The sequence below is a fragment of the Lolium rigidum genome, chromosome 2, assembly GCF_022539505.1.
Source record: "Lolium rigidum isolate FL_2022 chromosome 2, APGP_CSIRO_Lrig_0.1, whole genome shotgun sequence".
NCBI classification, from domain to species: domain Eukaryota; kingdom Viridiplantae; phylum Streptophyta; class Magnoliopsida; order Poales; family Poaceae; genus Lolium; species Lolium rigidum.
Genome location: NC_061509.1, coordinates 179,695,781 through 179,716,681, shown reverse-complemented (window position 1 = coordinate 179,716,681; position 20,901 = coordinate 179,695,781). Strand labels below are relative to the sequence as shown.

The 20,901-nt window shown below is 49.9% G+C and overlaps 1 long non-coding RNA gene across 1 annotated transcript; it reads left to right on the top strand.

Moving 5' to 3' along the window:
* Positions 1-396: 396 nt before the first annotated feature.
* LOC124687769 lies at positions 397-1,775 on the top strand. The gene is made up of 3 exons (XR_006998298.1): positions 397-1,331; positions 1,433-1,510; positions 1,622-1,775. It is a non-coding gene; the product is annotated as an uncharacterized LOC124687769 (long non-coding RNA).
* Positions 1,776-20,901: the final 19,126 nt, after the last annotated feature.

The window sequence follows — 20,901 nt, the reverse complement described above, 5'->3', positions numbered from 1 at the left end:
TGATTGAAGGCTACAAATAATGATGCCATAACGCGGTATGGATGGTTCGAGTTCTCTCCTGGCAGCCTTTCCATGAATTATCGACATCTGCTTATTCGACTGCTTACCATCAAGTTGTATTAATTGTATCAATGTTTAAGTTTTACAAGTATGCGAAAGGCGGGTCGTGTGGCAAGCAGTGTGTCCCTACTCATAGTAGATTTCATATAGTGTTTCTGAATTGTTTAACAGTATGGAAGTCAGGAACCTGCTTATGGTACTGCTTAGGAATAGTAGATATCTAACTTTAGCTCTACGAGAAATAGTGAAAAAATAAGCTTCCATTCTTTTGCTGAAATTGTTGTCGACTGTAGTGATATTGGTATCTGAGCCATAATTCCTTATGAATATTTCTCATTGTGAACTTAACATACATTTTGACGTGAAATACCCAATATGTTTCTGTAGATTTGATTTTTCAGCGATGCAGTTGATGTATCGCCCCCAGTAGTCAAGTTTCCACAATGATAAGTACTTTGACACATTTTCCATCCATCCTACAGCTGGTGTTTATGCTGAAATCACTTTTTGGCTTGCTATCATTGAAAAACATGCTTCTTCCATCTTGAGATTGAGAGTTTTTCTTTTGTTAGTGTGCTGATTTTTGTGTGGTACCTAAGAGGACCAAATGCATTACATAAGCATATAGATATTGCAGCATATATTTTACCTTTCATGTTGTTAATTAAATTGCTCACTCTTCCATTATTGTACAAATTCATCCGACTAGATTTTCAATCGCTTAATTGAGTTGGTCAGAGTTCTAGATTGTATATTAGATTACCACTCATGTACATGTTTCTTACTGTAACTAATTTTACTCTACTTGTAGGTTCAATTGTAATTAATGGAAAGATGAAAATGTTAGCCACAGAGGCAACCAAATTTTTAGGCTTAATAGGTTTTCTCCATTAGTAATATGTACTATTTTTATTCACCAGTTTATGGAACTGAAAATAATTTCACTGTATCTAATTAAATTATGTCAAGCAGCCATTACTTGGATTTATAAGGTTACTCTTCATCTGCATTCCACCATTATTAGAAAGGTCTTTAACCATGTGTGTTTTCATATCATCAGATGTGTCCACGAAAACTGAGTTTGTAGTTCAGCTAGGTGTTCAATGGTTGCCCTGGTTGGCAGTGCCACCTTAGATTCTGCACAACTTGATAGCAAATTTATAATCACTGTATTTTGTATTGTCAGGTTCTGGATATCGGAAACAATCAATGTAGCAATGGATGCAAGAAATGTCTATTGAAGTTCGTTTTCACACCCTTGAATAAGTAAGGTGACTATCTACGTGTAGCTGTTTTTAAATTGTTTATCAGTGAGGTGTATGTCTTTGTTCTCTAGACAAATGCTAAATATTGTGTATCTTAACTATCTTAGTGGACAAGACATGCTAACAAGTCTGAAAAAGCATTTGGGGAATGAGAAAGAACTACTTCTCTTAAATCTACAACTGAGGTACAACTGTCGCATTTTTTTTTATCAAACATGCATTAATCTCCAACTCTTAACATTTCTTTCATTTGTCTCGCTTTTAACTGCTGGTTAATTTTATCTTCTTATTTACAGTGGTATTTCCTTTTGGTAGTGCAAGTACCTGTTGTGGCCATATTTCATTTGTGCTGTTGCGGACCATGTCTCGAGAATGTCCATGAGCTGCTTATGTAGATGTTGCTTTTGCTGTTAGTACCTTCTATTGCTCTTCATGGAACGTTTTTCTATTTCCCTTATTGTATATCAGCTTTGCTGCTAAGTTTGTACTTGTATGTGCTTTATCCGAGTTTCAACCTAGCAACATCATTTTGTAAAACGTAACAAATGTATTAGTCTATTCACAATTATTTTTATCGTTTTTATAAAAAATAACATTGACACGGGCTCCACGGGATCGTGCGCCAAGGCGCACATCTAAATCTAGTAGATAGAATAGGGAGCCATCCGTTGAATACTTGCATAAGATTGCAACGTGATCTATATATTGCTGCTTAAGGGGATATGATAGACGGCAGCGGCGTACAAGCAGGAAGATGATTGTTATTTCCATGACAAGTTAGCATGCATGATGATGTACGATATGTTGGCATGCTGGATGACTAATTTTTATTACTGATGCTTACCCCTGTAGGATGATGCTGAGTTCAATACTACCCAGCTGGTGTCGTAAGTTTCTTCTTATATCAAGGATTTGTAGCAGCAAATCGCTCACCGCCGATCTTGAACTTTCTGGTCGTGCGTGTCGTGCGTTCCGGTATCTGGCACAACCAAGCTGCATGCAAGCCTACCGGCGGACGGTGTCTCTCAGTGAATCAGCGCTGTCTGCAGCTGACACTGCAATTCAGGTTTGCTTCCCTCCTGTTAGTTTAGCATTAATATTCTGTCCTAGCTAGGCGTACATGCATATGGTGTTTAACCTCTTTTTTATATGACTTGGGCATAGATAGAATAGGGAGCCATCCGTTGAATACTTGCATAATATTGCAACGTGATCTATATATTTCTGCTTAAGGGGATATGATAGACGGCAGCGGCGTACAAGCAGGAAGATGATTGTTATTTCCATGACAAGTTAGCATGCATGATGATGTACGATATGTTGGCATGCTGGGTGACTAATTTTTATTACTGATGCTTACCCCTGTAGGATGATGCTGAGTTCAATACTACCCAGCTGGTGTCGTAAGTTTCTTCTTATATCAAGGATTTGTAGCAGCAAATCGCTCGCCGCCGTCTAAGGAAAACCTCCGTTGAAAAAAGAAGTTCACCCGCTAACTCTCACTACAGGAATCGCCCGAGACGCCGACGGCCGGCTGCCCTCGGCGTAGCCACGCCTGGCCCTCGGCGTAGGCTACGCCGACGGCAGCCCTCGGCGTATGGCCTCGGCGTCCAGGTCCCTCGGCATAGGTAGGTTCGCCGTCGGCGTACGTCTGGCCCTCGGCGTACGTCACCTACGCCGACGGCCAGGTGAGCCCCTCGGCGTCTCTGCCCTCGGCCTGTCCTGGCGGCGCGTCGTCACCGTTAACGGCGCGTCGGCGGAGCGCCGACGGCCTACCCTCGGCGTACGGAAGCGGCCCGGCGACGAACGGGGCGACGTGGCGCGACGTGGTGCAGCCAGCTGGGCGCCTACGCCGACGGCAACCCCTCGGTATAGAGGCAGCGGCCCGGCGACGAGCCGGGCGACGTGGCGCGAGCTGGTGCAGCCAGGTGGGCGTCTACGCCGAGGGCAACCCCTCGGCATAGAGACGTGCATGGCATGGCCACGTGGCGGCCGTCCAGACGCATAGTCTACGCCGACGGTATTGCCGTCGGCATAGACCTGACCATATGGTCCATGTTAGTGTCTATGCCGACGGTAATGCCGTCGGCGTAGGCCTTGCAATATTTTTTTTTTCTTTTTCCAGTTTCTGTTTCTGTTCCTGTTGCAATTCAAATTCAATTCAGCAGGTCCAATTCATCCAAAATCGACCAAATTCGCCATAATTCACCAAAATAGCATATAATTCACATAGTAGCATACATGGTGCACATAGTAGCATACAAGCGGAGAGCGGAGAGTGCCATGTCATAGTAGCATACATAGTAGTAGCAAGCAACCCTAGTTCTAAGCTGACTAGCGGAGGAAGGACCCGGGCGGGGTGTGTCCGCCCACATCGTTGGCGAAACGAGCAACCCGGGGTTGCGCTCCGGTAGAAGCTCCAGAAGAACCACCTGGAGAAGGACCGGTGGTATGCCTAGGAGAAGTCGACGGAGAGGCACCGGGAGTAGTCCCAGGAGTAGTCGACGGAGAGGCACCAGCAGAACGCCCAGGAGACCGACCACCTTCATGAACCGGTGTGACCTCGCGCCCACCCGGCGATGCCTGGTTCCCGGACCATCCCGTTCCCTACATGTTCCCTACATGTTAGCAACTTGCGAGGCAAAGAAAAGTGGTAACTACCGGTTTGGCAAAGAACTTACCTCCGGTGTGGGTCCGTAGTAAGTCGCAGCGAAAGCTGCCCTCGATGGCATGATAGGCATGTCCCCCGCCACGGTAACTCGAGCCGGTGGCGGTGTACCAGTAGACATAGAGATCATCATTTCCTGCAAGATAGGTTACAAGTTAGGCTTGGCAGAAATAAAGCATCAAACTGAGACTTGTCATCTACTTGCGCGAGAAGAAAGATTCAGACTTACTCCTATATACGCCATGTAGGCCGTATTCCGCCTATTCCACTGCGCAGCGGCCTACTGATAAGCTTCATTACAGGCTTCGAAGGCCGCCTCAAACTCAGGCTACAATTTTAGAAACAATGAATCTCGTAAACACTTAGCCATGTAGGAAGGAAAACCGGAAAGAGGATGAAAATGAGGAAAACTTACATCGTAGGCGGGTGGACGAGCAGGCCGTGGACGAGGCTGGGGGCTGTCGGCGGTGAGGGTATGCTTGAGGCGCGTGTAGCTCGTGGAGTGGGTAGGCTTGACCGCCTTATTCAGCCAAGGGAAACGGCCATGCGGACGCCGTGCCCCGACAGGACCAACGACTCCTCGTCGACCGGAATGCTCAAGGGGTCATCCACCTCGGGGTGACGAGACTTGACCATGTCGCAGTAGTCCTCCTTGGCGGCCTTGGCATTGCCGTAGTGCTGTGGCCGAGGCAATGCGGGATTGGGCTTCGCTTCGTCCGCATCATGTCATATATCCGGGCATCATGAAGCACCACCCCAGGTGGTGCCTCGGCCACCTGCATCGCGAAAAGAAAAGTTAAACGTACCACAAATGAGACATGACGGGAAATGAAAGAAGGTCGTTCCATGTATATACATACCTTTTTCCCCTTGAAGCGGGTGTAGTCGCGGTTTCCCGCGCGATGTGTGCCACCGGTGCCTCGGTTCTCCATGTTACGCCTCGACACGGCTGCAAACTCCTCGTCCCGCCCGAGCCACCTCGCCCTAATCAGCTCCTCCCATGCCTCCCTATGCTGCTCGGCCCACTCGGGACAAACCTGAAAACGCAATACTCAGCTCAAGATAATTCAATGAAAACATAGCAGCAATGTAGAATCTCATTGACATTTTACTCACCGACATGTACTCCTCAATGGTCATTGCCCATTCCTCCGTAGGCTGGTTACCAACATAGTACTCCTTCTTGACCCTCTTACCCTTGTTAGCCCGAAGGCACTAGCGCTGGTGAACTTTTGGTTGTACCACTCGCTGCGGTGTCAACCTCTCGCAAGCGCCACGCAAAGTGAGACGCGCCTGCGTGTCATGCTCCGGGTCCACACGATAGAAGCACTTCAATCATGCATAAATCAGTTGTGAAAGTCATGAGTTAGCACATTAGGGTCATCAACTATGAACGGTGCTCGAGAAATATATGCCTTACCCGGAACTTGGTGGTCACGGCCTCGGCAGCTGTCGCGAAGCCTACGGCAGGGGCATCCTCATAGTCCGCCCAAGTAGTGGCTAGCTTCGTCGCGCCACCGGGGACCGTGCTAAGGGGAGAGTATCTGCCTGGCCAGAACTTCTTAATCGAGCCCCAAGCAAGCCGTTAGGCATGCGGGGGGCTTGGCATCCCATGTCCGATTGCTTGCAAATAAATCACACATTAGTACACATGCCAAATTGTTTATTATGCCCAAGATGAAAATACATGTTCGAAATTTCTGAAGTAGTACACTTACTCATCGCTCGAAGGAATGATAAGGGCCTTGTCATCATGGGTCTTCGGCTCCTTCCTCGCATCGGGGACTCTAGCTTCTCCACGAAGCTTCAAGGGCTTCGGCGCACCCCCATCCTCCATCACCTCCAACTCAGCCCTAGAGTCCGACTCGTGTGTAGACTCCGTCTCCATCTCCACCTCCCCACTAGATGGACCCTCAAGGTACAACTCAGGAGCCACGTCGCCAGAAGCGGAGGGTGGCTCGTCAAAGTCCATGTGTACCCCGCCGCCACCTCGTCCTCCACCTCGTCCTCCTCGTCCTCGTCCTCGTCCTCCACCTCGTCCTCCTCGTCCTCGTCCTCCATCGGTACCATCGGCGTAACGCGGATTTTGCACCGGGGCTCGATCACTCCGTCTAGGCACTCCGAGAATATTCCTCTTCACCTGCGCCGGCGTCTTAAGCAAGCTCTCGGAGTCTGCCTTGCCGCTGCTCATATTGTCCAGTCACCTGCATTGAGAAGAATAAAACAGTTAAGCACAAAGACATATTATACGAAGATACTAAGAATAAAAGGCACAATGCAATTAAGAAGCATGTTGACATAATAAAATGAATATACTAAGAATAAAAGGCACAATGCAATTAAGAAGCATGTTGACATAATAAAATGAAGATACTAAGAATAAAAGGCACAATGCAATTAAGAAGCATGTTGACAAATAAATACTAAGAATAAAAGACCCTCACCGACCATCATCGCTCTCACGCTCACTCTCATACTCCATCTCTTTCTCTTTCTCCGGCCCACTATCACTATCACTATCTTGTGAGTACAAAGTTGAAGGGTCGACGGGTGGAGGCTCATCATAATTGTCATTCGCCTCAAGTAACTTCTCGAGCATAGATATGTCCTTTAGATCCACCACCGACTCACCACGAGTTTTCGCATCGTTCCCGAGGTCTTCTTGAACAAACGGTTCTAAAATATATTCCCCGAAGTCCTGTTCCTCTTGATAGAAAATCCCCTCGTATGTCACGGGGTCAATGTTGTTGTAATCATCCTCAGAGGGAATCGGTAGGTTACCATGTGGCGATACACGGAAGACGACTTCCCAACCCTTGAGTTCCGCTTTCTGGCATGGGTAGGGCAAATAATAAACTTGCTTGGCTTGGTGAGCCACAATAAAGACATCGGCTCCGCTATAGGTGGTTGAAGGCTTAACTTCAACTAACCCAATGGACTTATCACTTCTCTGTCCACCTATTGGGTCGAACCAATGACACTTGAACACGACGATATTGAGTTGCACGTTCGTACGATTGAATGTCAACTCGTATACACTTTGTAACCTTCCGTAGTAATCAAAGTTGTTGGCTCCTTTGGTGAAGACCCCAGTATTTATCGTTTTGGGATTCGCCGGCCCTTCGAGTGCGTCTACGTGTGGAAGCGAAACCCATTCACATCATACTTCTCATACTTGGTCACCTCACGGCTACAACCTTGGGAAACACATTTCAACTCATCTATCATATCAACGTTTCTCTCACGGCCCTACAAGAACATTTCAAATTTGTTGTGTGCATTAGTTACGTGTAATAAGAGGGACAAGTCACGTGTTGCAATGTAAGAGGAAAGGTTAGAAATTACTTTTTCCATGAACCATGTCACAAAGTTTTTATTAATTCCGGGAGCACCGTCTTTCGGTAGAGTGTCCATCTCCGAGGTTTCGGGCAATTCATCATACGGCCACATTTCATCCGTGAATTCGCTGAAAGGAGAAAATAAGCATTAGACCGAGACGAGGTTACTAGCTGCAAAGTAATTTGTTCACCATTTTACCTTACGAATGGGATCACTTCCTCCATGTTCATAAGCACATATAGCATTATACAATCCTTCTCTTCGTTCTCCAATTTATATTTTGTTCCTTTACCAGCCTTGCCACCGGGGAATTGGAATAGTTTTAGCTTGGGGTCATTCTCGGGCACGTCGACATTGTAACGAGTGACCGGGTTATGCTGAGTGGGAACATCATCGGGATAGTACGTTGTCGCGGCATCTGCCATCTCCCGAAGGCATATTGCCTCAGCTATGCATGCTTCAATCTTGGCCTTGTTTCCGAGTTATCTTTCGAATATACTTAAACTCTCTCTCAATACGGAACGCCAACGAAACTGCACCGGACCACCCAAGAGTGCCTCGTTGGCGAGGTGCACAATGAGATGTGCCATCGGAGTAAAGAAGCCTGGCGGAAATATCATCTCCAAATTGCATAGCAACTCCGGCCTTGTATGGTGTAGCTTTGCAATAACCTCGGGACATATACGCTTAGCACGGAGCGTGCGGAAGAAATGGCTCAAGCTGCGCAAGCACTCGCCGGACTTTCTCGGGGATATACCCTCGAAGCATCACCGGCATGAGCCGCTGAATCCATATATGATAGTCGTGACTCTTGAGCCCGGTGACTTTTCCCGTCGAAAGATTAACTCCCTTACTCATATTCGAGCAATAACCATCCGGGAACATCACGACGTATTTGAGCCACCTGAATGCCTCCTTCTTTTGGATGGAATCAAGGCAGAAGTTGGCATGCGGCTTGAACCAATTCTTTTGACGGCCAATAGGACGCTTCATGTGTAATTTTTCCCTATCACGAGAGGATCTCAATATCGACTCTAGCCTTGACATTATCCTTTGACTTCCCGGGAATGTTCGGGCATGTGTGAAAGACGGACTCCGCGACATTCTTTACGGTGTGCATCACATCGATGTTATGGGGAAGTTCGAGGTCCTTGTAATACTCGAGCTTCGTTAAAGCCGCCTCGTGAGTCCGAGTTGTGCGTTACACCATATCCCTCAAATTGATGGCCGGTTAGGCGTCGCTGCCGGCACGAGAGCACGTAGCTCGGCTTCAACAAGTGTACCATCAAACTTCGGCACATCTTTTTTTCATGCACAACTTTGCCCTTGTTGAAGTTCTTTTTGTCTTCTCTAAACGGATGCCTCCTTTTGAGGAACTGTCGATTCGTGTCAAACGCAACATACTTGCGACCCTTACGTAGCCAAAGGAACTCAAGCCGATGCTCGCACACTTGGGCATGGCCACTTACCAGCTGTACACCATCCACATGTTAGGGCGTACCCGGGCATGTCATGCATGGTATACTGCAACCAAACTCTCATGCGAAGTTTGTCTTCGATGCTCGGTCGTACGTCAATGTCCCGTGGTGCCAAGAGTGGTTCAAATCTTCCACAATCGGCTGCATGTAGACACTCAAATTCTTCCCGGGTAATGAGGGCCTGGAATGATCAGCGACAGAAACATGGTCTTCCTCGTCATTAGGACTCCGGGAGGGAGATTGAGCGGAATAACAAACACGGGCCAGCAAACTGTAATTGGCAGTCGACATACCATATGGATTGAAACCATCTGTTGCTATCGCAATTCTGACATTCCGAGCCTCGGCTGCCTTAAGCGGGTGTTTTGTATCGAAGTTCTTCCATGCCGTACCATCGGATGGATGTCCCATCTTCAACTTCTTGTTTTCGTCCACGAATCTCTTCCCATACTTGTGCCACGTCATCCGTTTGGCTGTCTCCTCGTGCATGTAAAGCCGCTGGATTCTTTTTATGAATGGGAGATATCGAAGAATCGACTTTGCGGTGCTTGACTGCCTCACCGACCATCCTTTCCCGTTACCTCTTCATACCTAGACTGCTTACAGATGGGACAGTACTTGTCCTCCGCATACTGTCTCCAAAATAGAACGCAGCCTTTCGGACAACAGTCTATCCTTTGATAATCCATGTTGAGGTCCTTCATCATTCTCCTCGTCGCGTGCAGGCTTTGAGGCAGACAATGATCTTTGGGCAACATGTTACCAGTTGTTTTCAGACTTGCTTCAAAGCCCTCACGGGTGGTGTTGTACCGGGTCTTGTCGGCTAGACATTGGGAGATGGCATCGAGCTGAGAAATCACGGCGCCCTCGTACGGAGGCCTCTTAGCCGCGGCAATCATATCATAGAAGGCCTTCGCGGTTGGCTCTGGTTCCTCCGGTTACGGCGGCGCATCCGGTTCGGCGGCGCCTCCGGTTCGGAGGTGGCGAATCCGGGACATCGGCATGGACGAGATCATCTAGAAAGTCTCTAATTCCATCGTACTCATTGCCATTGAGCCGCTGCCGCATCACCTCACCTCTGTCACGTTCGCGCTCATCAAAGTCGATTTCCGTGACGTACCCATGCATATACCCATATTGCGGAAGGTGTCTATACATTTCATCCTTCCCACGACGTTGACGCTTCACGCAGCGAACACAAGGGCAAAGTGCCCGAACCAGCCCCTTTGTACCACGCGCTAACTCATTCACTAGAAAATGGGTCTTCCTTGTCCACTCATCTGTTTTCTCAGTCGCACTAACACGCTCATTGTACATCCATCCATTATCAGCCATCCTCTCGCTTTATTGGGAGCCAAACCACGGACATAGCATTTATATCAAATAGGAAATTAAATGCATCATATTTTTATTTATTTTACCGGGCGAAACGCATGCATCAACCTACATCTCTACTAGGTGGGCTCCTAGCAGCCGCCGGATCCGTAGTTGGCTACGTTCTCCATGCTCTACCCCGGTCCAAGTCAGAATTTCGGCAGCACCTCCCCGCTGCTCTCCCGATACACGTCTCGGCAAAAAGCCGAGAGGATGTGCATCCGGAGAACAACGGGGAGCGCCGCCGAAATCCTGACTCGGACCGGAGTAGAACATGGAAAACGTAGACAACTACGCATCCGCCGACTTGTCCCGTAAATGCCGCAAGCGTTACGGTTCAAAATATGCGGACCACTAATGCATTTTTATCCGCGTAACGCTCGCGGACGGGAAGTGACACCTAGGTTACGCAACTGGACTTGGAAAATGAATCTAGTGACATAAGAAAATGCGGAGAAGGGGAGGCGATGTTTTAGCTCACCCTCGGCGGACGGAGAGAATCACAAACACGACGACAAGGCGGTCACGACGGGGCGGTCACGACGGAGCGGTCACGACGGGGCGGTCACGAGGTCGGCGGTCACGACGGCACCTATTTCCATTCAATAAAAAACAAATTATTTCACATTTCACATTTCCATGTTTATTTAAATTTTTATTTCACATTTTCTATTTGTATTTCTATTTCACATTTTCACATTTCTATTTTCACAATTCACAAACTATTTCACATTTCACATTTCTATTTTCACAATTCACAAACTATTTTCACAATTCAGAAACTAATAAAAGTTACAAGAAATGAAAAAAAAAATGAAAAAAAAGCATACAGAGTTGGAGAGTGGAGAGGCAGGGCGGGGTCGGGACACGGGGCCGGCCCGAGCAGGGGAGGTCGGGGCGGCGCGTGCGGGGAGGTCGGGGCGGCGCAAGGCGGCGGCGGGGAGGCGAGGGCGGCGCGTGGCTGCCGGGGGTGGCGCGCGGGGTGAGGCTGGCGGCGGGCGGCGGGCGGCGGGCGGCGCGTGGGCTGCGGGGGCCCGCGGCGGCGCGGTGAGGTGAGGCGCGGGCGGCGCGGCGACAGCTGGTGGCGGCGCCGCGCGGCGGTAGCGTGGCGGCGGGCGGCGGCGGGCGGCGGCGGCGCGGGTGAAGGGCGAGGCGCGCGGGGGAGAAGCTGGGGCAGGGGAGTGGGTCGGGCTCGGGCGCGTGTGGTCCGGCTCGACCTAATTGTGCCCGTGCCCACTCCCTATGCCGAGGGCCAGGGCTATGCCGACGGCAGCCCTCGGCATAGGCCCCCTTTTTTTTCTTTTTCAATTTATTTTCTATTTAAATTTTCTTAATGTCAATTATATTATAAAATACATTAATATAGGTCCATATAAATTTGTTTTAATCTTCTACATTCCCAAGCTATGTGCATAATTAAAAAAGTTACCATCTTAACTTAACATTTTCTCCCATAGACGAAACCCTAATCCGGTAGCCCCGCAGATCTACCCCTTTGACCGACCTCCGATGACAGTTGACCCATGGACTTTTCTCTTACTTTGTGTTTTGTTAGGTCATTGTAACATGTAGTATCAATAATTACCCTATCTTACATCAATATTCCCCCGGTAGACGAAACCCTAATCCAGGAGCCCCTGAGATCTACCCCTTTGACCGGCCTCCGATAACAGTTGAACTATGGACTTTTCTCTTACTTTGTGTTGTGTTAGTTCATCGGAACATGTAGTACCAATAATTACCCTATCTTACATCACTATTCCCTCCGGTAGACAAAACCCTAATCCGGTAGCCCCGTAGATCTACCCCTTTGACCGACCTCCGATGACAGCTGATCAATGGACTTTTCTCTTCCTTTGTGTTGTGTTAGGTCATAGGTACATGTAGTATCAATAGTTACCCTATCGGCGCATCAATATTCCCACCGGTGGAAGAAACCCTAATCCGGGAGCCCCGCAGATCTACCCCTTTGACTGCATCCCATCGGGGGTCCCCCGGTGGGCATATGCCTCCACTTGAGCTTGGTTAGGTCATTGGTACATGTGCAAACAAGGATCATCCCATATGATCTCAAGTTTCTCTCCGGTTCAACTCCGAGGGAGTTCCCCCTGTACATGCAGTAATCCGCCTAAGTGTAGGAACCCCCTGTCCGAGAAGCCGGACACACCTGGGGGGTAGCCTTGGATATAGAACCATCTCAAATCACTTTTGTGCATTCCATGTGGACACACACAAGTTTTGGGGCCATTCCCTAGATCCGATGCTCGATTTCCGACGAAACCCTAGTTACGTTGACCGCGCGGTCTACCCCTTTGACTGCATCCCATCGGGGGTCCCCGGTGGGCATATGCCTCCATTTGAGCTTGGTTAGGTCATAGGTACATGTGGAAACAAGGATCATCACATATGATCCCAAGTTTCTCTCCGGTTCAACTCCGAGGAGTTCCCCCTATACATGCAGAATCTGCCTAAGTGTAGGAACCCCCTGTCCGAGAAGCCGGACACACACTGGGGGGTAGCCTTGGATATAAAACCATATCAAATCACTTTTGTGCATTCCATGTGGACACACACAAGTTTTGGGGCCATTCCCTTGATCTGATGCTCGATTTCCGATGAAACCCTGGTTCTGTTGACCGCACGGTCTACCCCTTTGACTGCATCCCATCGGGGGTCCCCCGGTGGGCATATGCCTCCATTTGAGCTTGGTTAGGTCATAGGTACATGGTAAAACAAGGATCATCACATATGATCTCAAGTTTCTCTCCGGTTCAACTCCGAGGGAGTTCCCCCTATACATGCGAGAATCCGCCTAAGTGTAGGAACCCCCTGTCCGAGAAGCCGGACACACACGGGGGGTAGCCTTGGATATAGAACCATCTCAAATCACTTTTGTGCATTCCATGTGGACACACACAAGTTTTGGGGCCATTCCCTTGATCCGATGCTCGATTTCCGATGAAACCCTAGTTACGTTGACCGCGCGGTCTACCCCTTTGATTGCATCCCATCGGGGGTCCCCGGTGGGCATATGCCTCCATTTGAGCTTGGTTAGGTCATAGGTACATGTGGAAACAAGGATCATCACATATGATCCCAAGTTTCTCTCCGGTTCAACTCCGAGGGAGTTCCCCCTATACATGCGAGAATCCGCCTAAGTGTAGGAACCCCCTGTCCGAGAAGCCGGACACACACAGGGGGTAGCCTTGGATATAGAACCATCTCAAATCACTTTTGTGCATTCCATGTGGACACACACAAGTTTTGGGGCCATTCCCTACATCCGATGCTCGATTTCCGACGAAACCCTTGTTACGTTGACCGCGCAGTCTACCCCTTTGATCGCATCCCATCGAGGGTCCCCGGTGGGCATATGCCTCCATTTGAGCTTGGTTAGGTCATAGGTACATTTGGAAACAAGGATCATCACATATGATCCCAAGTTTCTCTCCGGTTCAACTCCGAGGAGTTCCCCCTATACATGCGAGAATCCGCCTAAGTGTAGGAACCCCCGTCCGAGAAGCCGGACACACCCGGGGGGTAGCCTTGGATATAAAACCATCTCAAATCACTTTTGTGCATTCCATGTGGACACACACAAGTTTTGGGGCCATTCCCTAGATCCGATGCTCGATTTCCGACGAAACCCTAGTTACGTTGACCGCGCGGTCTACCCCTTTGATCGCATCCCATCGGGGGTCCCCGGTGGGCATATGCCTCCATTTGAGCTTGGTTAGGTCATAGGTACATGTGGAAACAAGGATCATCACATATGATCCCAAGTTTCTCTCCGGTTCAACTCCGAGGAGTTCCCCCTATACATGCGGGAATCCGCCTAAGTGTAGGAACCCCTGTCCGAGTAGCCGGACACACACGGGGGGTAGCCTTGGATATAGAACCATCTCAAATCACTTTTGTGCATTCCATGTGGACACACACAAGTTTTGGGGCCATTCCCTAGATCCGATGCTCGATTTCCGACGAAACCCTAGTTACGTTGACCGCGCGGTCTACCCCTTTGACTCGCATCCCATCGGGGGTCCCCGGTGGGCATATGCCTCCATTTGAGCTTGGTTAGGTCATAGGTACATGTGGAAACAAGGATCATCACATATGATCCCAAGTTTCTCTCCGGTTCAACTCCGAGGAGTTCCCCCTATACATGCAGAATGCGCCTAAGTGTAGGAACCCCCTGTCCGAGAAGCCGGACACACACGGGGGGTAGCCTTGGATATAGAACCATCTCAAATCACTTTTGTGCATTCCATGTGGACACACACAAGTTTCGGGGCCATTCCCTAGATCCGATGCTCGATTTCCGACGAAACCCTAGTTACGTTGACCGCGCGGTCTACCCCTTTGATCGCATCCCATCGGGGGTCCCCGGTGGGCATATGCCTCCATTTGAGCTTGGTTAGGTCATAGGTACATGGTAAAACAAGGATCATCACATATGATCTCAAGTTTCTCTCCGGTTCAACTCCGAGGAGTTCCCCCTATACATGCGGAATCCGCCTAAGTGTAGGAACCCCCTGTCCGAGTAGCCGGACACACCTGGGGGGGTAGCCTTGGATATAGAACCATCTCAAATCAGTTTTGTGCATTCCATGTGGACACACACAAGTTTTGGGGCCATTCCCTAGATCCGATGCTCGATTTCCGACGAAACCCTTGTTCTGTTGACCGCGCAGTCTACCCCTTTGACTGCATCCCATCGGGGTCCCCGGTGGGCATATGCCTCCATTTGAGCTTGGTTAGGTCATAGGTACATTTGGAAACAAGGATCATCACATATGATCCCAAGTTTCTCTCCGGTTCAACTCAGGGAGTTCCCCTATACATGCGAGAATCCGCCTAAGTGTAGGAACCCCCGTCCAGAAGCCGGACACACACGGGGGGTAGCCTTGGATATAAAACCATATCAAATCACTTTTGTGCATTCCATGTGGACACACACAAGTTTTGGGGCCATTCCCTTGATCCGATGCTCGATTTCCGATGAAACCACTGGTTACGTTGACCGCACGGTCTACCCCTTTGACTGCATCCCATCGGGGGTCCCCCGGTGGGCATATGCCTCCATTTGAGCTTGGTTAGGTCATAGGTACATGGTAAAACAAGGATCATCACATATGATCTCAAGTTTCTCTCCGGTTCAACTCCGAGGGAGTTCCCCCCTATACATGCAGAATCTGCCTAAGTGTAGGAACCCCCTGTCCGAGAAGCCGGACACACCTGGGGGGTAGCCTTGGATATAGAACCATCTCAAATCACTTTTGTGCATTCCATGTGGACACACACAAGTTTCGGGGCCATTCCCTTGATCCGATGCTCGATTTCCGATGAAACCCTAGTTCTGTTGACCGCGCGGTCTACCCCTTTGACTGCATCCCATCGGGGTCCCCGGTGGGCATATGCCTCCATTTGAGCTTGGTTAGGTCATAGGTACATGTGGAAACAAGGATCATCACATATGATCCCAAGTTTCTCTCCGGTTCAACTCCGAGGGAGTTCCCCCCTATACATGCAGAATCTGCCTAAGTGTAGGAACCCCCTGTCCGAGAAGCCGGACACACCAGGGGGTAGCCTTGGATATTAAACCATCTCAAATCAATTTTGTGCATTCCATGTGGACACACACAAGTTTTGGGGCCATTCCCTACATCCGATGCTCGATTTCCGATGAAACCCTTGTTACGTTGACCGCGCAGTCTACCCCTTTGATCTGCATCCCATCGGGGTCCCCGGTGGGCATATGCCTCCATTTGAGCTTGGTTAGGTCATAGGTACATTTGGAAACAAGGATCATCACATATGATCCCAAGTTTCTCTCCGGTTCAACTCCGAGGAGTTCCCCTATACATGCGGAATCCGCCTAAGTGTAGGAACCCCCTGTCCGAGAAGCCGGACACACACGGGGGATAGCCTTGGATATAAAACCATCTCAAATCACTTTTGTGCATTCCATGTGGACACACACAAGTTTTGGGGCCATTCCCTAGATCCGATGCTCGATTTCCGACGAAACCCTAGTTACGTTGACCGCGCGGTCTACCCCTTTGATCGCATCCCATCGGGGGTCCCCGGTGGGCATATGCCTCCATTTGAGCTTGGTTAGGTCATAGGTACATGGTAAAACAAGGATCATCACATATGATCCCAAGTTTCTCTCCGGTTCAACTCCGAGGAGTTCCCCCTATACATGCGGAATGCGCCTAAGTGTAGTAACCCCCTGTCCGAGAAGCCGGACACACACAGGGGTAGCCTTGGATATAGAACCATCTCAAATCACTTTTGTGCATTCCATGTGGACACACACAAGTTTTGGGGCCATTCCCTAGATCCGATGCTCGATTTCCGACGAAACCCTAGTTACGTTGACCGCGCGGTCTACCCCTTTGACTCGCATCCCATCGGGGGTCCCCGGTGGGCATATGCCTCCATTTGAGCTTGGTTAGGTCATAGGTACATGTGGAAACAAGGATCATCACATATGATCCCAAGTTTCTCTCCGGTTCAACTCCGAGGAGTCCCCCTATACATGCGAGAATGCCGCCTAAGTGTAGTAACCCCTGTCCAGAAGCCGGACACACCGGGGGTAGCCTTGGATATAGAACCATCTCAAATCACTTTTGTGCATTCCATGTGGACACACACAAGTTTTGGGGCCATTCCCTAGATCCGATGCTCGATTTCAGACGAAACCCTAGTTACGTTGACCGCGCGGTCTACCCCTTTGATCGCATCCCATCGGGGTCCCCGGTGGGCATATGCCTCCATTTGAGCTTGGTTAGGTCATAGGTACATTTGGAAACAAGGATCATCCCATATGATCCCAAGTTTCTCTCCGGTTCACCTCCGAGGGAGTTCCCCCCTATACATGCAGAATCTGCCTAAGTGTAGGAACCCCCTGTCCGAGAAGCCGGACACACCCGGGGAGTAGCCTTGGATATAAAACCATCTCAAATCACTTTTGTGCATTCCATGTGGACACACACAAGTTTTGGGGCCATCCCCTAGATCCGATGCTCGATTTCCGACGAAACCCTAGTTACGTTGACCGCGCGGTCTACCCCTTTGATCTGCATCCCATCGGGGGTCCCCGGTGGGCATATGCCTCCATTTGAGCTTGGTTAGGTCATAGGTACATGTGGAAACAAGGATCATCACATATGATCTCAAGTTTCTCTCCGGTTCACCTCCGAGGAGTTCCCCCTATACATGCGAAATCCGCCTAAGTGTAGTAACCCCCTGTCCGAGAAGCCGGACACACACGGGGGGTAGCCTTGGATATAGAACCATCTCAAATCACTTTTGTGCATTCCATGTGGACATACACAAGTTTTGGGGCCCTTCCCTAGATCTGAGGTCCCCTTTTGGATATAGAACCATCTCAAATCACTTTTGTGCATTCCATGTCTACCCCTTTGACTGCATCCCATCGGGGGTCCCCCGGTGGGCATATGCCTCCATTTGAGCTTGGTTAGGTCATAGGTACATGTGGAAACAAGGATCATCACATATGATCTCAAGTTTCTCTCCGGTTCACCTCCGAGGGAGTTCCCCTATACATGCGAATCCGCCTAAGTGTAGGACCCCCTGTCCGAGAAGCCGGACACACACAGGGGGTAGCCTTGGATATAAAACCATCTCAAATCACTTTTGTGCATTCCATGTGGACACACACAAGTTTTGGGGCCCTTCCCTAGATCCGATGCTCGATTTCCGACGAAACCCTAGTTACGTTGACCGCGCGGTCTACCCCTTTGATCGCATCCCATCGGGGGTCCCCGGTGGGCATATGCCTCCATTTGAGCTTGGTTAGGTCATAGGTACATGTGGAAACAAAAATCATCCCATATGATATCAAGTTTCTCTCCGGTTCACGTACGAGGGAGTTCCCCCTATACATGCGGAATCCGCCCAAGTGTAGGAACCCCCTGTCCGAGAAGCCGGACACACACTGGGGGTAGCCTTGGATATAAAACCATCTCAAATCAATTTTGTGCATTCCATGTGGACACACACAAGTTCTCGGGGCCATTCCCTAGATCCGATGCTCGATTTCCGATGAAACCCTAGTTACGTTGACCGCGCGGTCTACCCCTTTGATCGCATCCCATCGGGGGTCCCCGGTGGGCATATGCCTCCATTTGAGCTTGGTTAGGTCATAGGTACATGTGGAAACAAGGATCATCACATATGATCTCAAGTTTCTCTCCGGTTCACCTCCGAGGGAGTTCCCCTATACATGCGAGAATCCGCCTAAGTGTAGGACCCCTATCCGAGAAGCCGGACACACACGGGGGTAGCCTTGGATATAAAACCATCTCAAATCACTTTTGTGCATTCCATGTGGACACACACAAGTTTTGGGGCCCTTCCCTAGATCCGATGCTCGATTTCCGAAGAAACCCTAGTTCTGTTGACCGCGCGGTCTACCCCTTTGACTGCATCCCATCGGGGGTCCCCCGGTGGGCATATGCCTCCATTTGAGCTTGGTTAGGTCATAGGTACATGTGGAAACAAAAATCATCCCATATGATATCAAGTTTCTATCCGGTTCACGTACGAGGGAGTTCCCCCCTATACATGCAGAATCTGCCCAAGTGTAGGAACCCCCTGTCCGAGAAGCCGGACACACCTGGGGGTAGCCTTGGATATAAAACCATCTCAAATCAATTTTGTGCATGCCATGTGGACACACACAAGTTTTGGGGCCATTCCCTAGATCCGACGCTCGATTTACGACGAAACCCTAGTTACGTTGACCGCGTGGTCTACCCCTTTGATCGCATCCCATCGGGGGTCCCCGGTGGGCATATGCCTCCATTTGAGCTTGGTTAGGTCATAGGTACATGTGGAAACAAAAATCATCCCATATGATATCAAGTTTCTCTCCGGTTCACGTACGAGGGAGTTCCCCCTATACATGCGAGAACTGCGCCAAGTGTAGGAACCCCTGTCCGAGAAGCCGGACACACCTGGGGGGTAGCCTTGGATATAAAACCATCTCAAATCAATTTTGTGCATGCCATGTGGACACACACAAGTTTTGGGGCCATTCCCTAGATCCGACGCTCGATTTCCGACGAAACCCTAGTTCTGTTGACCGCGTGGTCTACCCCTTTGACTGCATCCCATCGGGGTCCCCGGTGGGCATATGCCTCCATTTGAGCTTGGTTAGGTCATAGGTACATGTGGAAACAAAAATCATCCCATATGATATCAAGTTTCTCTCCGGTTCACGTACGAGGGAGTTCCCCCTATACATGCGAGAATCCGCCCAAGTGTAGGAACCCCCGTCCGAGAAGCCGGACACACCTGGGGGGTAGCCTTGGATATAAAACCATCTCAAATCACTTTTGTGCATTCCATGTGGACACACACAAGTTTTGGGGCCATTCCCTCCGCCACCGCTACTTCTCTCCCGCCCTTTTTTCCCGCTCACCCTTTCCCGCTGCTTCTCCCCCGCCCCCCCTTTCCCGCTCATTCTCTCCCCCCAAGTTTTCCCCCCCCCCCTTTCCCCCCCATTCTCTCCCCGCCAAGTTTTCCCGCCCACCCTTTCCCGCCCATTCTCTCCCGCCAAGTTTTTTCCCGCCGTTTCAGCCCCTCGTCGGCCTATATATAGCCATGTCTTGTCCACTAACAGCACCAGCAACATTTTCTCCCTTCATCGCTTCTCTCATCCAACAGAACCACAAAATCCTCTAAGCTGAGCTGCCGCTGAGATGGCTCCTCGTCGCCGTAGCAACACGGGCTTCATCGGCGTTCGCCTGCGGCCTGCGGGACATTTCGCGGCTGAAATCACCGCCGGTGGTACGCGTGTGTGGCTCGGCACCTTCTACACGAAGGAGGATGCTGCCCGCGCATACGACGTTGCGGCTTGGAGGTTTGGCCGGCCGCGCCACAAAATGAACTTCCCGGAGGTCAGGTCTCTGACGGAAGCTCAGAGTCTCTCTACTGAGCCGCTACTTCGCTCACATGGTGAAGCGCGGCGGTACAGGTCTGGCCAGCGGCGGATTGATACCACCGAGGCGGACGAGCAGTTCATGGCACAGTGGCGCAGAGACAATCCTGGAGCCGTCGAGGCAGAGCGCGCATTCTGGAAGGACAAGCAGACGTACAGGAGAGAGAGGAGGGCGGGAAAGCGGCGAGGAAGGCCGAGGTTGAAGCGAGTACGCCAAAGGAGAGGCGTCGACATGGGGGAGGATGATGAACGGTGGTCGTGGAACCTCACAACCACCGCTTCGGAGGACACCCCGGCGAGGATGAAGATTTCGACTTCTGATTAATATGTGTGTGTGTCGAGTCCGTGTGTCTAGCGGGTCATGCGTCGACCCAGTGTTAAGTGCTTTGTTCGTGTGTGGGTGTAGTTCTTTAAATGTTTTGGTTTGTGTGTGGGTCTAGTTCTTTAAGTGCTTTGGTCCCTGTGTGGGTGTAGTTCTTTAAGTGTTTTGGTTCCTGTGTGTGGGTGTAGTTCTTTAAGTGTTTCGGTTCGTGTGTGGGTGCTAAGTTCTTAAATGTATCACTTTTGTGCATGCCATGCCATGTGGACATACACAAGTTTTGGGGCCATTCCACATACAGATCCTGGATTTTACCAAGTGCTAGCCCATGCATGCGGAAATCGTCAACGCCGGGTACATGCAAGGTTAGCCAAACCTTACATCACAATTGTACACATATGTTATGGGCATATGCAAGTTTTCCAGCG